The following is a 15,396-nucleotide window of genomic DNA, read 5'->3' as shown; positions in this document are numbered from 1 at the left end:
AAAATGTTTCATACTCACTTTGTACTTTCTCTTCTTCACACCTTAAATCAATATTTCTCCAAGGAGGCCTAGTCTGGCTTTGTGAGAAATGGTATTTAGATACCAAAATCTGGATACTAGATGTGCTCATTGATACTTGGTTTTCTTACATGTCTTTGCCTGAATGACTTATAGCATTTATTTAAGCCTTCCATGTGTAACATCTCTTGTGATACCTGTCTGGGTTTTAGTTAGTAACAAAATACATCTTCAATGTGTCCTAAATGTTATAGGTAAAATAGTTGCCTTTTTTTTTTTTTTTTTTTTTTTTAGTATTTACCAAGTGCTCAAAAAACTCTGTACGTGGTATTTGCATGCAGTACTTAATCTTTGTAACAACTCAGTGATGTAGGCATTATTATTTATCCTTATTTGACAAATGAAATAACTGAAGTACAAGAGGTGAGTACCCTATTCAAGGTCACAAGGTCACACAGCTCGTAAGTGGCAGAGCTGGGACTCAATTCCAGGTCTTTCTGACTTTAGAACTGGTAAACTACTAGGTGATATTATGCCAAAAACAAATACTGCAAAGGAAATAGAAGTATGCCTTCAAGCTTGCAAACTATGCCTGGGTATACTATATCATATTTGTAAAGTGAGTGGGGTCATTATGTAATCTCTTAGAGGCATAGCCTGGTGGTGTGAGAAGGGCAGAAGGCACATGAATGAGTAAATCCCTTCACTTTTCCAGGCCTCAGCTACATCATCTGTAAGAGTGGAATGATGATATATCCTATACCTGTATTCCATATAAGGTTACTGCGGGAATCAAATGGTATTATATAAGCAGTAGTATTGGCAGAAATTATAAATCTCTAATACAAGGAGTGGCTCTCAAATCAAATTGAGTGTGTATAATAATCACCTAAGGGGAGGGGTGTGGGCTGAATTTAAAGTGCAGATTATTGGGTCCTCCTCTTAGAGATTGTGATTTAGTGTGGATTGTGATTTATTGTGGCTGGTGTGGAGCCCAGGAAACTGATTTATTTATTTATTTATTTATTTATTTATTTATTTTTGAGACGGAGTTTCACTCGTTGCCCAGGCTGGAGTGCAATGGCATGATCTTGGCTCACTGCAACCTCTGCCTCCTGAATTCAAGTAATTCTCCTGCCTCAGCCTCCCAAGTAGCTAGGATTGCAGGTGTGTGCCACCACGCCTGGCTAATTTTATATTTTTTTAGTAGAGATGGGGTTTCACCATGTTGGTCAGGGTGGTCTCAAACTCCTGACCTCAAATGATCCACCTGCCTTGGCCTCCCAAAATGCTGAGACTACAGGTGTGAGCCACTGCCCCCAGCCCTGATTTTTTAACATACGGTAGTGCCTTGGTATCCATGGGGGATTAGTTCTAGGACCCCAGATACCAAAATCTGAGGATGCTCAAAGTCCCTTGTGTAAAATGGCTTAGTATTTGCATATAACTTAGGCACATCTTCCCATATACATCATCTCTAGATTACTCATAATACTTAATATAATGGTAATGATATATAGTTTCACCATTTTTTACTTGTACTTATTATTATTATATATATTTTTATTGTTTTGGGGTTTTTTCCGAATATTTTCTTTTTCTTTTTTTGAGATAGAGTCTCGCACTTGTTGCCCAAGCTAGAGTACAATGGCGTGATCTTGGCTCACACCAACCTTCGTCTCCCAGGTTCAAGTGATTCTCCTGCCTCAGTCTCCTGAGTACCTGGGATTACAGATGTGCGCTACCATGCCCAGCTAATTTTTGTATTTTTTAGTAGAGATGGGGTTTCACCATGTTGGCCAGACTGGTCTCGAACTCCTGACCTCAAGTAATCCGCCCACCTCGGCCTCTCAAAGTGCTGGGATTATAGGCATGAGCCACTGTACCCAGCCCCCAATATTGTCTATGCACAGTGGGTTGAATCTGCAGATGCAGAACTGGTGGACGCAGAGGGCTGACTGTACTTCCAGGGAATTCTGACGCAAGAGGCTCACAGACCACGCTTGGAAAAACTCATGTAGTTGATGCAAAGATGATGAGAAAAGAAATGATAAACTCATGCTTAGAAACCACTTCTACATCTTTTCAGCCCCATTTCTGGCATTTGATTGCTTTTTTTCCCTATTTCTCTTTCCCTCTTTTTGCCAACTTTTCTCCTATTTGTCCTTAGTTTCAGCTCAAATGTCACTTCTGTTGCCTGCTCTCATCACATCCTTTGACTCTTGATAGCACACATCACCCTGGTAAGTATGAAACTTCTCTCTGTGATTAGATGCTTCCTGTCTGCTTCTCTTGATGAAGCGTAAGCACCAGAGGGCAGTAACCAGGACCTGTTCAATATGCTTGGTGCCCAGGACAGCACTTGGCACACATTGAGCCATCAGCAGGTGTCTGCTGGACAAATGAAGGAATAAAAAGTAATACTAACTTTATTACCAGACAAGACTGAACAGTACACAGAATTCATAAATAACAAATACAGAATAAAATTCATTACCAACAAGAATTGGACACCCTACTTCCTGTTCTCATAATCTTTCCCAAGGTCCTTGGAAAGGCAGTTTTCATAGAGGAAATTGCACTTTCAATGACAAATGTGGGGACAATTGCTCAGAATAGGCAGGAATTCATAATGAAATTATGGTCCTCTGCTCCAGCATCTCCTCCCACTTCCTTCCCTCCTGGCTTCAGTTGTCATCTTGCACTGAAGCAACAGCGTCCCCTCCTTCCTGGCTCCTGCCAATTTTATCTAAGCAGTTCCAAAACAGGAGAGCTGCTGGCCCAGGGAGGCAGGGTGTTCCAGTGGCCATGATTAATTGCGTGTGCTCCCCAAGTTATGTGCATTGTCATTTGTGCATTTATCTCCATCCTAAATGTGGCCCTTAAAGCTCCTTTACAATTTAACCTTGGGCCAAATAAGCATCAAATTTCACAACCAGAGCTTATGCTCAGGTATTTATGGCAAGGTGGGAAGTGGGATTAAGTATTTGTCTCTCCAAACTGGCTGCTGATTCTGTCTGGAAAAACTGAAAGAATACATGTGAAGGGGTGAGAACAGGAACTGTTCTACAGAGGTTTCTAGAACTCTATAGTGACCCTGAAGCTGGGGCCTGGGAACTAAGTTCATGCGACAGTATTCCTTTGGGACACAGTTCCCAGTATAACAGGGTAAAGAAGGATAAAACCACCAAGAATGTTCAACACTTTTTTTTTTTTTTTTTTTTGGGACAGCGTCTCACTCTGTCGCCCAGGCTGGAGTGCAGTAGCGTGATCTCGGCTCACTGCAACCTCCACCTCCTGGGTTCAAGCGATTCTCCTGCCTCAGCCTCCCGAGTAGCTGGGATTACAGATGCCCACCACCACACCTGGCTAATTTTTATATTTTTAGTAGAGACAGGTTTCACCATGTTGGCTGGGCTGGTCTTGAACTCCTGACCTCAGGTGATCTGCCCGCCTCGGCCTCCCAAAGTGCTGGGATTAGAGGTATAAGCCACCACGCCCAGCCAACACTTCCATTTTAACAAAGATAATAAAACATCCTTGTACTGACACCCATTCATCTCAGAAAACATTAAGAGAACTATGCATGATGATTCTTTCAAATCTGGTTGACCTTATTTTCCTATAAAATTCTCTTTGGTTTTGGCATCAGAACTGAGTTCTGAACTGAAGAGGAAAAGCGTAGTGGTGACCCAGCACCAGGATTTGGTCTTCAACACAATAAACGGCTTTGTCAAAGGCAGAACGATGCACAGCCCACTGGGTTCAAGTCTATGCCTATCGCTTACTACCTGAATGATACAGAACATACTTCCTCTCTGTGCCTCAGTTTCCTCAACTGTGAGATGGGAATAATAATACATAGTGGGGATGACAATAGACACTTCATAAGATTGTTGTGAGGTCTAATGGAAAATGTGTGTAAAGAGCTTAGCACAAGGCCTGGCATGGAGTGAGTGTTAGTGACTATTATTTCAAGGTCTGGATTCAGAGAGATCTCTCAGCTTTAAGACACACTCTTGTATGATAAGGCCCAGCTGACTTCCTAAAGCTCATGTAATAAATGTATCTGCTGGACAGCTGTCCTTGCAAGTGGTCACCCAGTAACTTCTGGGTGTTTCAAAGTCTGAGACATTGCTTACCTCGTTAAGTTCTACTTCTCAGAGAAGCTGCTGCCCCATATTCCTGGCCTTCCTTGAAGATAGAGTGAAGGTATATGATCAGTCTTCTCTAATCAGAGAGACTTATCTTCACAAGAGTAACATGCATAATCCATTTTCTGGCAAGGGTGATGGCCTGACACCTGGCGCTTGGGGGCAGCCATGGGGAGGCTCAGAAGTCCAGAGCCCATGTCACAGTGAGAGCTGCAGAGGTGGACCCAAGTGTGTGTATGTGTGCGCGTGTGTGTGTGTGTTTGCGCTGTGTGTGTGTGAGAGAGACAGTATACTGTGTGTGTGTCTAAGAATTCAGTAAATGAAATAGGGATGTGATTTCAAATCAGTGGGGGAAGACAGTTTAGTCAACAAGTAGTCTAAATATATCTGGCAAATCATTTAGAGGAAAACTTAGATTCTTACTTCTTATAATACACTAAGATAAATTTCAAATGGATTAGGGTTTAAATGTAAATCAATGACATGAAATCATATATGAAGCTATCAGAAAAGTATATAGGGGAACAGTAATATGATCTTGGATGGGGTGGTTTTTCTACATGTATTAGGATGTCCCAGTTGAGCCTGAACTGGGACTCAGAGTTTGGCTCTGTTTGGTAACTGGGCAGGCTAGTACAGCCAGTATGGGTTGGGAGCAAATATATATTTCGGGATTTGATTTGTCTGCAGGTAAACAGGCCTTTAGGAGGTGAGGTGGCAGGAAGGAGTTAACGGTAGATATTGACTGAAACGGACACAGGTTATGGTAAGAGGCTTCTGGCCCCAGGGACCAGATCTGAGTGCCCATGAAGTGGGGACAGTTCTGTTAGGAACATAGTGTGGCCCTAGCACAGTGAGTATGAAAGGGACCATTTGGGCACCCAGAAGGCCTTCTGGGCCTGAGAGCACAAGGACTCAAGGCTTTCATGGAGGTCTCCAAGTTAATGGGAATAGTATGGAGGCAAAGCCTGCCACCCATGAGGGTCAGGAACAGAACATGAAGCAGAAGTTGTGGCCATCTTGGCCAGGCGCGGTGGCTCACACCTGTAATCCCACCACTCTGGGAGGCCGAGGCAGGCGGATCATGAGGTCAGGAGATCAAGACCATCCTGACTAACACAGTGAAACCCCGTCTCTACTAAAAATACAAAAAATTAGCCGGATGTGGTGGCGGGCGCCTGTAGTCCCAGCTACTCGGGAGGCTTAGGGAGGAGAATAGTGTGAACCTGGGAGGCGGAGCTTGCAGTGAGCTGAGCTACTACTGCACTCCAGCCTGGGCGACAGAGCAAGACTCCATCTCAAAACAAAAAAATAAAAAGAAAGAAGTTGTGGCCGCCTCACCTGCTAGATGCCTCCTTGTTTATGTAAGGCTGGTTCTACAGATAATCAGTAGATTAAGAAATGACTCAGAGAGCAGATTCTGGCAAGACCATGGTGGTGATATAGTCTTTCAATCTCTTCGAATCCTCACACTGAAACAGAAAACCAAAAAAGCATGGAAGCATTTACAGCAAAACTAGCTATTACAGATTAAATAATGGTGACAAATCCTCTGCAGTTCCTTACATCAAAAGCTGGAGTCTATCCTTCTACTCTTTGTCTCTGGACTGACTTTAATGACTTGCTTTCAACAATGGAATGTAGCAGAAGTGACACTGGCTGACTCTGCAGCCTTGGTCTTGCTGAACAACCTGGGTCACCTCCCTAAGGATGAGACACCTCCATGAGTTCATAGTTTTGTTTTGTTTTAAGTCACTTTTTGATGACAGGGAATCAATTCATTGTCTTAAAAATTTGATGAATAGGCCAGACATGGTGGCTCACGCCTGTAATCCCAGCACTTTGGGAGGCTGAGGCGGGCAGATCATGAGGTCAGGAGTTCGAGACCAGCCTGGCCAACATGGTGAAACCCCATTTCTACTAAAAATACAAAAAAATTAGCCAGGCGTGGTAGCAGGAGCCTGTAATCCCAGCTACTCGGGAGGCTGAGGCAGGAGAATCACTTGAACCCGGGAGGCAGAGGTTGCAGTGAGCTGAGAGCTGAGATCACGCCATTCCAGCCTGGGTAACAGTGCAAGACTCCGTCTCAAACAAACAAACAAACAAACCAAACTTGATGGATAAAGAGAAAGCATTTATTCTGCCTTTCCTATATGAACTGTGCCACTATGTAAGCAAATATTAGATGAGGCACAGCACCTCTTTATAATAAAAGTATTCTAGTGAATGCATGAGAAAAAAGAATTAGAATCATCAGCCTATAACCCCAATGAATTAAGACTGAGGCAATGTGCACCAACAGCTACTAACATTACAAAAAAAGAGACAAGCAGACTTGATGTGCCACCTGATGAAGAAATGCAGTACCATTTACAGTCTTGCTCAAGGGATCGGCCATAAGTCTGATCAAGTCTCTGAATCAGTTGCCAGTTTCCAGGAAATAGAAAGGACAGAGGCAAACACGCTGAAGTGCACCATGGGATCAAAATGGACCAATTCCAGACTGTGGGCAACTCTATGGGTTGAGTACCTCTAATTTTTCAACAGATAAATTCTTTTTTTTTTTTTTGAGACGGAGTCTCGCTCTTGTTGCCCAGGCTGGAGTGCAGTGGCGCAATCTCAGCTCACTGCAGCCTCCGCCTCCGGAGTTAAAGCAATTCTCCTGCCTCAGCCTCCCAAGTAACTGGGATTACAGGTGCCCACCACCATGTCCAGCTAATTTTTTGTGTTTTTAGTAGAGACAGGTTTTCACCATGTTGGCCAGGCTGGTCTCGAACTCCTGGCCTCAGGTGATCCCCTCACCTCGGCCTCTCAAAGTGCTGGGATTACAGGCATGAGACACCGCGCCTGGCCTCAACAGATAAATTCTAAGGAAAAGAAAAGAATGGTGAGAAATCTGTTAGATTAAAGAATCTTTTAAAAAATTGTTTTAAGAGGGAAAGACTAAGCTGTAGTATATAGGAATACACATTTGGGTGATAAAACTATTTTCTAAACTATGAGGAAGTGATTAAAGTCAGGCCAGCAGGAACTTTCTGGGGGAAGGAAGGAGTAGGACTGGACGGAGGCCAGGGTGGACCTTCTGGAGGAGGCAGTTCAGTTATGTTTGTGGACCTGGGAAGGGTTTGCTTTAGAATAATTCATTAAACTGTATATTTGTTTTGTAAGATTTTCAGTTTCTGGCTTTTTGCTTGTTTACAATACAAAGGGTTTTATAAAGAAATAATTCCAAAAAGCAGGAAGTGAGAGAGTGAAACAATTATAGCTAGAGAGGTCTTCTTGTACTGTTTATGGTTAGAGAAGATGAAATAATAAGCTGAACTGTGCTAGAGAGGCAAACAATGTGGGCAGCTTACCTAGAGTGATTTTGCATAATGATAATCATCTTTTTGGGTAGGAAACCAATTAGAAGGGCATTAAGCAGTTTAACAGATGTGCAGAGAAAAAGGCTAGAAAAGATATACAAGGCATTTGCCTAGAAAGGACATACAAGGCATTTGCCATGGCATATTTTGAAATAAAGCATTATGAGTGTTATTTATATTAATTCATGTTCCTTATCTAATGGTTCAACAATGTACATCAATTGATTTTGTGAAACAAACCAATTATTTTTCTTTTAAACTGGTTAACACCAGTCAGTAGAGTGTTCCTCTAGGTCCTGGTGGACACAATCCCTGTAGCAGTCTTAGATCCTGAACCTGTCACACTCTGCCCCAGGCATTAAGAGTGTCCCATTCACACCCTTGGCTTGGATAGGTCCTTGCCCACAAGGAGACCTTTAGATCATCATTTGGCTTCCCATATTACTGTCTTTCAGGGAGAGAATGCATTGAAGAGCTAATATGAGCATTCCTGTGTATTCGATAGTAATATTTCTCACTGTAAATTAAGACAGGTTAAAGTACTTGTAGAAGGATTGGCTTAGGTCAAGAAGATGAACAGTACTTTCTCTGAAAACCATGAGAAGGCTAAATGATGAGATTTATTATTTTATACTTTAAAACCCCTGGTTTATTTTTCTCCTGGACATTGGGACGAATCATCTGCTGAGTCCAAGGAAGGCTGAAACAGCTGCAAAAGGCAATGAGAAAGGGCTGAACCAAATACAGGCGAAGGAATTACTTCCTAACCCTCCAGATCCTACCTTGCACTGTCTACGCTGGCTCACCAGATCACCAAAAGGCACCCAAATTCCTGATTCAGGTTCAGCTAGGACATACTAACACACTTAGAAAGGCCATTCCCATCCAAGCTTAAATATTCACATATATATACACACACATATATATATACACACACACATATATACACACACATATACACACACACACACATATATACATATATTGTTTGTTTTTTTGAGATAGTCTCTGTCGCCCAGGCTGGAGTGCGGTGGTATGATTTCAGCTTACTGCAACCTCTGCCTCCCGGATTCAAGTGATTCCCATGCCTCAGCCTCCCAAGTAGCTGGGATTACAGGCATGTACCACCGTACCCGACTAATTTTTGTATTTTTAGTAGAGACGGGATTTCACTATGTTGGCCAGGCTGGTCTCAAACTCCCAACCTCAGGTGATCTGCCCGCCTTGGCTTCCCAAAGTGCTGGGATTACAGGCGTGAGCCACTGAGCCTGGCCAATATTCACCTATATTCTTTCCTAATATTTTTGTGTATGGTTTCCTGTTTCAAATTTAAATCCTTAATTCTTTTAGAATTTGTTTACATTTATTACATAAAGTAAAAATCTAATTTTATTTTTCCAAATATTAGTTTGTCAACACCATTTATTGACTAACCTATCCTTTATCCACTGGTTTAAAATGCTGCCATTATCAGGACTGATGCCACAGAAACAAAATCCTGACTTTAACATTGAGGAGATTCTTCCATATTTTTAATTAAAAGTCATTTGTGGCTTTGAGGGAGAGGACCAGAGCCTTGACTCTAAGACTAGACAGAGCTTATACTGGCTCACTTACAAATACGCCTAGATTACCACCAGCCTCCTTTCTCCCATCATGAATTCACTACCGGTTACTCAAAACAAATGTTCTCAATCAGACAACCTGAATTTGAATCCTGGCTCACTCTTTACGAGCCAAATGACATCAGTTACTTCACCTCTTTGTATCTTAGTTTCTCCCTCTGTAAAACGGGGATAACAGAAGTATCTACTGAACGGGCAACTGTGAGGACTAACTGAGATAAGGCACTTAAAGTGCCTGATCAATAACAACACCAGCAGAATATTTTTATGGTAGTGATCTTATCATTATTCTCATTATCACCATCTAGATGAGCTTATGACAGATTGTAGAGGAGTCATATTCACTCTTCATTCATTCAGTGAAATGCTATTCAGCATTTACTGTGTTTCAGCTATCATTTTAGCAGTGAATAATAAAGGCAAGGTCCCTACCCCTCAAAACTCATATGTTAATGGGAAAACCATTAAAACAATGGCTAAAGAAAAAATATCTGTGAATAGTACAACAACAAAATACAGCAGGACTTCACCGGGAACTTTCCCTTATGTTGTGGTCATGGAAAGCTTCACTGAGCCCCAGATGAATAGAAGAAGCCAATAAGAAATGTGTTGTTTTTCAAATACTTCGAGTTTTTCTAGATATGTTTCCTTTTTTTTTTTTTTTTTCTGAGACGGAATCTCGCTCTGTTGCCCAGGCTGGAGTGCAGTGGCACCATCTCGGCTCACTGCAAGCTCCGCCTCCCAGGTTCACGCCATTCTCCTGCCTCAGCCTCCTGAGTAGGTGGGACCACAGGCGCCCAGCACAACGCCTGGTTAATTTTTTTGTATTTCTAGTAGAGACGGGGTTTCACTGTGTTAGCCAGGATGGTCTCGATCTCCTGACCTCGTGATCTGCCCGTCTCGGCCTCCCAAAGTGCTGGGATTACAGGCGTGAGCCACCACGCCCAGCTGTTTCCAATTGCTTATTCGATTCCACTGTAGTTAGAAAATAAAGTCTGTATAACTTTAGTCCTCATATATTTATTGAGATTTGTTGTCTGGCCTAGATACCATTTATCTTAATGAATGTACCATATGCACTTGAAAAATGTGCATCCTGCAGTTGCATAAATATCAGTTACATCAAAATGGTTGATGATGTTATTCATATCTTCTGTGGTTTTATTTATATTTTTGTCTAGTTCTGTCAATTGCTGAGAGAGTAATGTTAAGTTTTCTAATAATAAATGTGGCTATGTCTATCTCTCCCTTTAATTCTATTTTTGCTTCATATATTTTGAAGCTCTATTATCAGGAGCATGAATATTTATAATTGCTTGGTAATGAACTGAACCATTTTGTCATATATCTTTTGATCTTCTATTTATTATTATTATTCTTTTTAGTAGAGACAGGGTTTCACCATATTGGCCAGACTGGTCTCAAACTCCTGACCTCAGGTGATCCGCCCGCCCCAGCCTCCCGAAGTGCTGGGATTATAGGCATGAGCCACCATGCCCGGCCTATTTACCTTTTAAAGAGATAATTTTGGCTGCTATGTGGGAGAATGTATTGTAGCAGGGATCAATGGAAGAAACAAGGAAACCGAAGATGAGGCCATTGCAATGGTCCAGGAGAAAGCTGGTGGTAGCTTGCACTAGGGTAGAAACAGGAGGAAGGAAGAGAAGTGAACAGATTCAAATGTAAAGGTAAAGTCAACAGTATCTGCTAAAGAATTAGATGTAGTAAGGGAAGGAACAACTCTAGGATGACTCCTAGGTTTGTAGCCTGAGCACTTAGGTGGATAATGTTGTCTTTTAATGAAATGGAGAAAACTCAGGCTGAATGCTGCTGTGAGTTTGAGAAAAATGAAGATACAGAATATCCTTTAGATTTAGCAGTGTGGGATTCAGCGTGGTGGCTCACGCCTGTAATCCCAGCACTTTGGGAGGCCGAGGTGGGCAGATTACTTGGGCTCAGGAGTTTGAGACCAGCATGGGCAACATGGCAAAATCCTATCGCTACAAAAAAGTACAGAAATTCGCCAGGGGTGGTGGCACGCACCTGTGGTTCCAGCTTTTCGGGAAGCTGAGGTGGGAGGATCACTCAAGCCCAGGAGGCAGAAGTTGCAGTGAGCCGTGATTGCACCACTGCACACCAGCCTGGGTGACAGATAGAGCTTATCTCAAACAAACAAACAAACAAACAAACAACAGATTTGGCAGTGTGTGAGGGGTGAATGAGGGTCAAAAGCCCACATGGGAGTGGCTTGAGGAGAAAACAAAAGGCAGTGGGGAGTCAAGATGGTGACCATGGAGAGTATTTATGGAAGTTACACTGTGCATGGGGAAAGAAGTGAGGCAGTGGCTGAAGGAGGATCTGGGTCAAGGAAAGTTTTCTTTGCTTAATGTTGGAGTTACAAGAACATGTTTATACACTAATAAGGAGAATCCACTATGTCTTAACTGTATGAACATAACTGTATCCAAATGTAGCCTGCCTATTTTTGGCTTTCCTTTTCTTACTTCATATGTTCCCAAAGAGGGGGAAACGATATATTTTGCTTTTTTTTTTTTTTTCTGAGACGGAGTCTCGCTCTGTCGCCCAGGCTGAAGTACAGTGGCGTGATCTCGGCTCACTTCAAGCTCCGCCTCCCGGGTTCACGCCATTCTCCTGCCTCAGCCTCCCGAGTAGCTGGGACTACAGGAGCCCGCCACCATGCCTGGCTAATTATATTTTGCTATTTTTAATACAGATAAAAAGAGATTATGTAGTTATCAATGGGAACAAAATCCCACTGTTATCTGATTATGAACAGGCACTTGTGGTCACTGATTTCAATGATTCTACATTTAACATCCCATATATATTTTTAATCTTTTATATATGTAGCAAAAGCCCTGTAAAATAAGGGTATTTTCTCTAAGTGATATGGTCAGTCAATCCTTTCTATTATGAATTATACAGAACTTTCCTAGAATCTCAAGGGTAACAATATAGTTTAATGATAATAATACAGACTTTAGTATCACGCATACCTAAGTTTTAAGTCTTGGTTCTGCTTCTTTTTAATGCGATTGATAATAAATACAGATCACAGACAAATATTTGCCTGTCTTCTAGACTTTATTAATACCATATCTGGCTTTCCAATCTTGTACTCGGTGACTGCTCAGTACATATAACTGTAGGTAATATATACTGTAACCACTTTAAAATCTACCTCAGCATCGGAAAACTATGAATACAGGTGACTCAAGCCAGGCACTCAGTTTGCCTGGCAGATGTAAAGACAGTCTACACCTCCAAGGGTTTCCGGCCACCAAGGATCACTAAATTGCATAAGCAGGTGTCCGTGCAAAGTCCGAGAGGTTAATAATGAACAACTCTATTTTATCTGTGGCTAGGGAGGTGGACTCAGTGTTGTCGACACCAGGCAAACACACAACAAAGCATTTCCCAAGAGAGACCCAGAGAGATAAGTCAAAGAGAAATGCACCTGTTAGAAAGATTACCCTCTTCCTAGGATTTCCTACTGGTTTCCCAACAACTGGTCATATTTGTGCACACGAGTCACTCTCTGCCCCTCTGCCTTGCTTATCTGAGCTAGTAATACTCAAAACAAAGACAAAAAATGGAAATTTAATCTCCCCTGAAACCTATCAAAAGACAGGACAACCCTCATCAATGGAAAGGATCACATTTCCCATCTCAAGTCAAAGGAAGAGCTCTGAGAGTGATAGTCTTTGGTTTCATGAAATTATATTGAGAGGCGTTCTTCCATTGTTTTCATTTTGGGGTTTGAAATTTGCCTGAAAATAAAGCAACAAGGAGAATAGATGTTATGTAGTGATTTGCATATATTTGACATGCTCTCCTGACAGTCAGAACCATCACAGTATCAAATTAATCATATACTTCAAAGTGAAAAAGAGAAAATAGGGCCTCTCTTACAAGTCAAAGAAATAAATATTCCAGGTGAGGCTTTTGAGTTTTCATCCAGTTTTAAACCCTGTGCCGGGAAATGGAGCGAATGTGCTCTTGCATTAAGAAACATTCCTTTTCAGGGTTCTTTAACATTCACAATGAGCAGACAAACCTTTGTGACCATCAGCAACTCATCCACATTGCCCCTTCCACACACATACATGCAAGTATGAGAAACTCAATCTTCCTGCTTTTGAAACACAAAAGGCAGCCTGGCCCCAGGTAAGGAGGAGTTTAGGTATCCCAAGAAAGGGCTTAGATCATCAGCCACACAGGCCGGCCCCTGGGCAGTACCTGCTGACAGCAGGAATGGAAACCACTACCAAGGGTAAGTGCTTATGGGTGAATGATTATTGTTTACATGGTCTTCTTCCAAGTTGTAAAACTTCTCTGAGGTCTCCAACCAGAATGAAGAGCACAGATTAGGCATGAAACAGCAAAATTGTACAGAGAAGGGAAAACAGCATGAACTATTCCTGATGGATGGTCAAATTGAGCAGAACACTGGCATATGTATTGTGGCTCTCTGGACTCCCTGTTGTTCATGTTTTACCGGCCTAATAAATATGATCTGGCTAAGAAGAATTAGAGTGTCCACGGCAATCACAGAAAATTTAGGATTGAGATTCTTCCTATTCTCATTAAAGGCATGAGTTAGGGTCCTTTTGCATATGACTGTAAGAACGTGCGCGTAAAAGAGAAAGAGCATGGCCAGGCGTGGTGGCTCACACATATAATCCCAGCACCTTGGGAGGCCGAGATGGGTGGATCATGAGGTCAAGAGATTGAGACCATCCTGGCCAACATGGTGAAATCCCATCTCTACTAAAAATACAAAAATTAGCCAGATGTGTTGGCATGTGCCTGTAGTCCCAGCTACTCAGGAGGCTGAGGTGGGAGAATTGCTTGAATCCGGGAGGCGGAGGTTGCAATGAGCCAAGATGGTGCCACTGCACTCCAGTCTGGCGACAGAGTGAGACTCCATCTCAAAAAAAAAAATAATAAAAATAAAAGAGAGAGAGAAAGAGAATAATATTTTAAGCTGTGTCTCCTGGAAGATGTGAAATATGGAGAAGGGAAATCTGTATTTTCTGCTGTTAAGAGGAAGGTTTCTCAGTGTAATTTATAGGTGTTTTGCACCAAACTCATCTACATTAAAAATACAGATGCTCGACAATTTGCAATTGCAAAACTACGGAACCAGTCCAAATGCCCATGAATCGACTAGTGGGTAAAAGGTGGTGTGTGTGTGTGTGTGTGTGTGTGTGTGTGTGTGTATGGCATATGTACTGTGGCTCTCTGGACTCCCTGCTGTTCATTTTTTACTGGTCTAATTAATATTATCTGACTTACAAGAATTAAAGTATCTACGGCAATCACAGAAAATTTAGCACTGAGATTCTTCCTATTCTTCATACACACACACACACACACACACACCCCCCATGGAATACTACTCAGCCATAAAAAGGAATGGAATAATGGCATTTACAGTAACCTGGATGGAGTTGGAGACCATTATTCTAAGTGAAGTAATTCAGGAATAGAAAACCAAACATTGCATGTTCTCACTTATAAGTGGGAGCTAAGCTATGAGGACACAAAGGCATAAGAAGGATCCAATGGACTTTGGACACTTGAGGGGAAGGGTAGGAGCACTTATCCATGTAACTAAACACCACCTGTTCCCCCAAACCTAGTGAAATTTTTAAAAATACAGGTGCTTGGACTCCTCACCCCATTAGTTCAGACTGAGTGACCTGTGGTGGGTCCTTGGAATCTGCATGTTCAACATGCTCCTCCAGTAATTTTTAAGTGCCTGGGAGTTGGAAAATCACTAACACTATAGTGTCGAGCCTCCTGGAATAAAACAAACCCATTTCCTTCAATCCTATTTTCAGATAGGCCAAGGTTACCGCACAGCACCTATTGTATTTACTGTGTATTAAAGATACATAGTAAAGGTGAAATTGTTCAAAACACAAGGCCAGGACAACTGGCCATCCATGAGGAAAAATAAAAACTTGATTCCCACCTCATACTGTACACAAAATTAACTCTAGATGAATGAAAAATCTGCATGTTAAAAATCAGCAATCCTTTATCTTTAGAAGAAAAAAAAAGAATTTTTCATATTTTGGTAGAGAAGGACCACAAGCTACAAAAAACACATAGTATAGGCCGGGCCTGTAATCCCAGCACTTTGGAAGGCCGAGGCAGACAGATTGCCTGAGTTCAGGAGTTCGGGACCAGCCTGGGCAACATGGT

The 15,396-nt window shown here is 42.0% G+C and overlaps 1 protein-coding gene across 3 annotated transcripts in view; it reads right to left on the bottom strand.

The window, feature by feature from the left end:
• Positions 1 to 15,396, bottom strand: part of ARHGAP26 (Rho GTPase activating protein 26) — an 899,552-nt gene that overhangs the window by 704,338 nt on the left and 179,818 nt on the right. Inside the window, exon 3 of one of the 3 annotated variants that reach the window (XM_073994505.1) lies at positions 5,514 to 5,644. The exons of the other annotated variants lie outside the window; for them this stretch is intronic. The gene's annotated coding sequence lies outside the window, so the exon portion shown is untranslated. The remainder of the gene's footprint in view (positions 1 to 5,513; positions 5,645 to 15,396) is intronic. 3 annotated transcript variants of the gene reach the window in all.

This window comes from Macaca fascicularis, chromosome 6 (assembly GCF_037993035.2).
Source record: "Macaca fascicularis isolate 582-1 chromosome 6, T2T-MFA8v1.1".
Taxonomy (NCBI): domain Eukaryota; kingdom Metazoa; phylum Chordata; class Mammalia; order Primates; family Cercopithecidae; genus Macaca; species Macaca fascicularis.
Note: the sequence above shows the minus strand (reverse complement) of the source record. Positions and strands in the feature narration are given on the sequence as shown.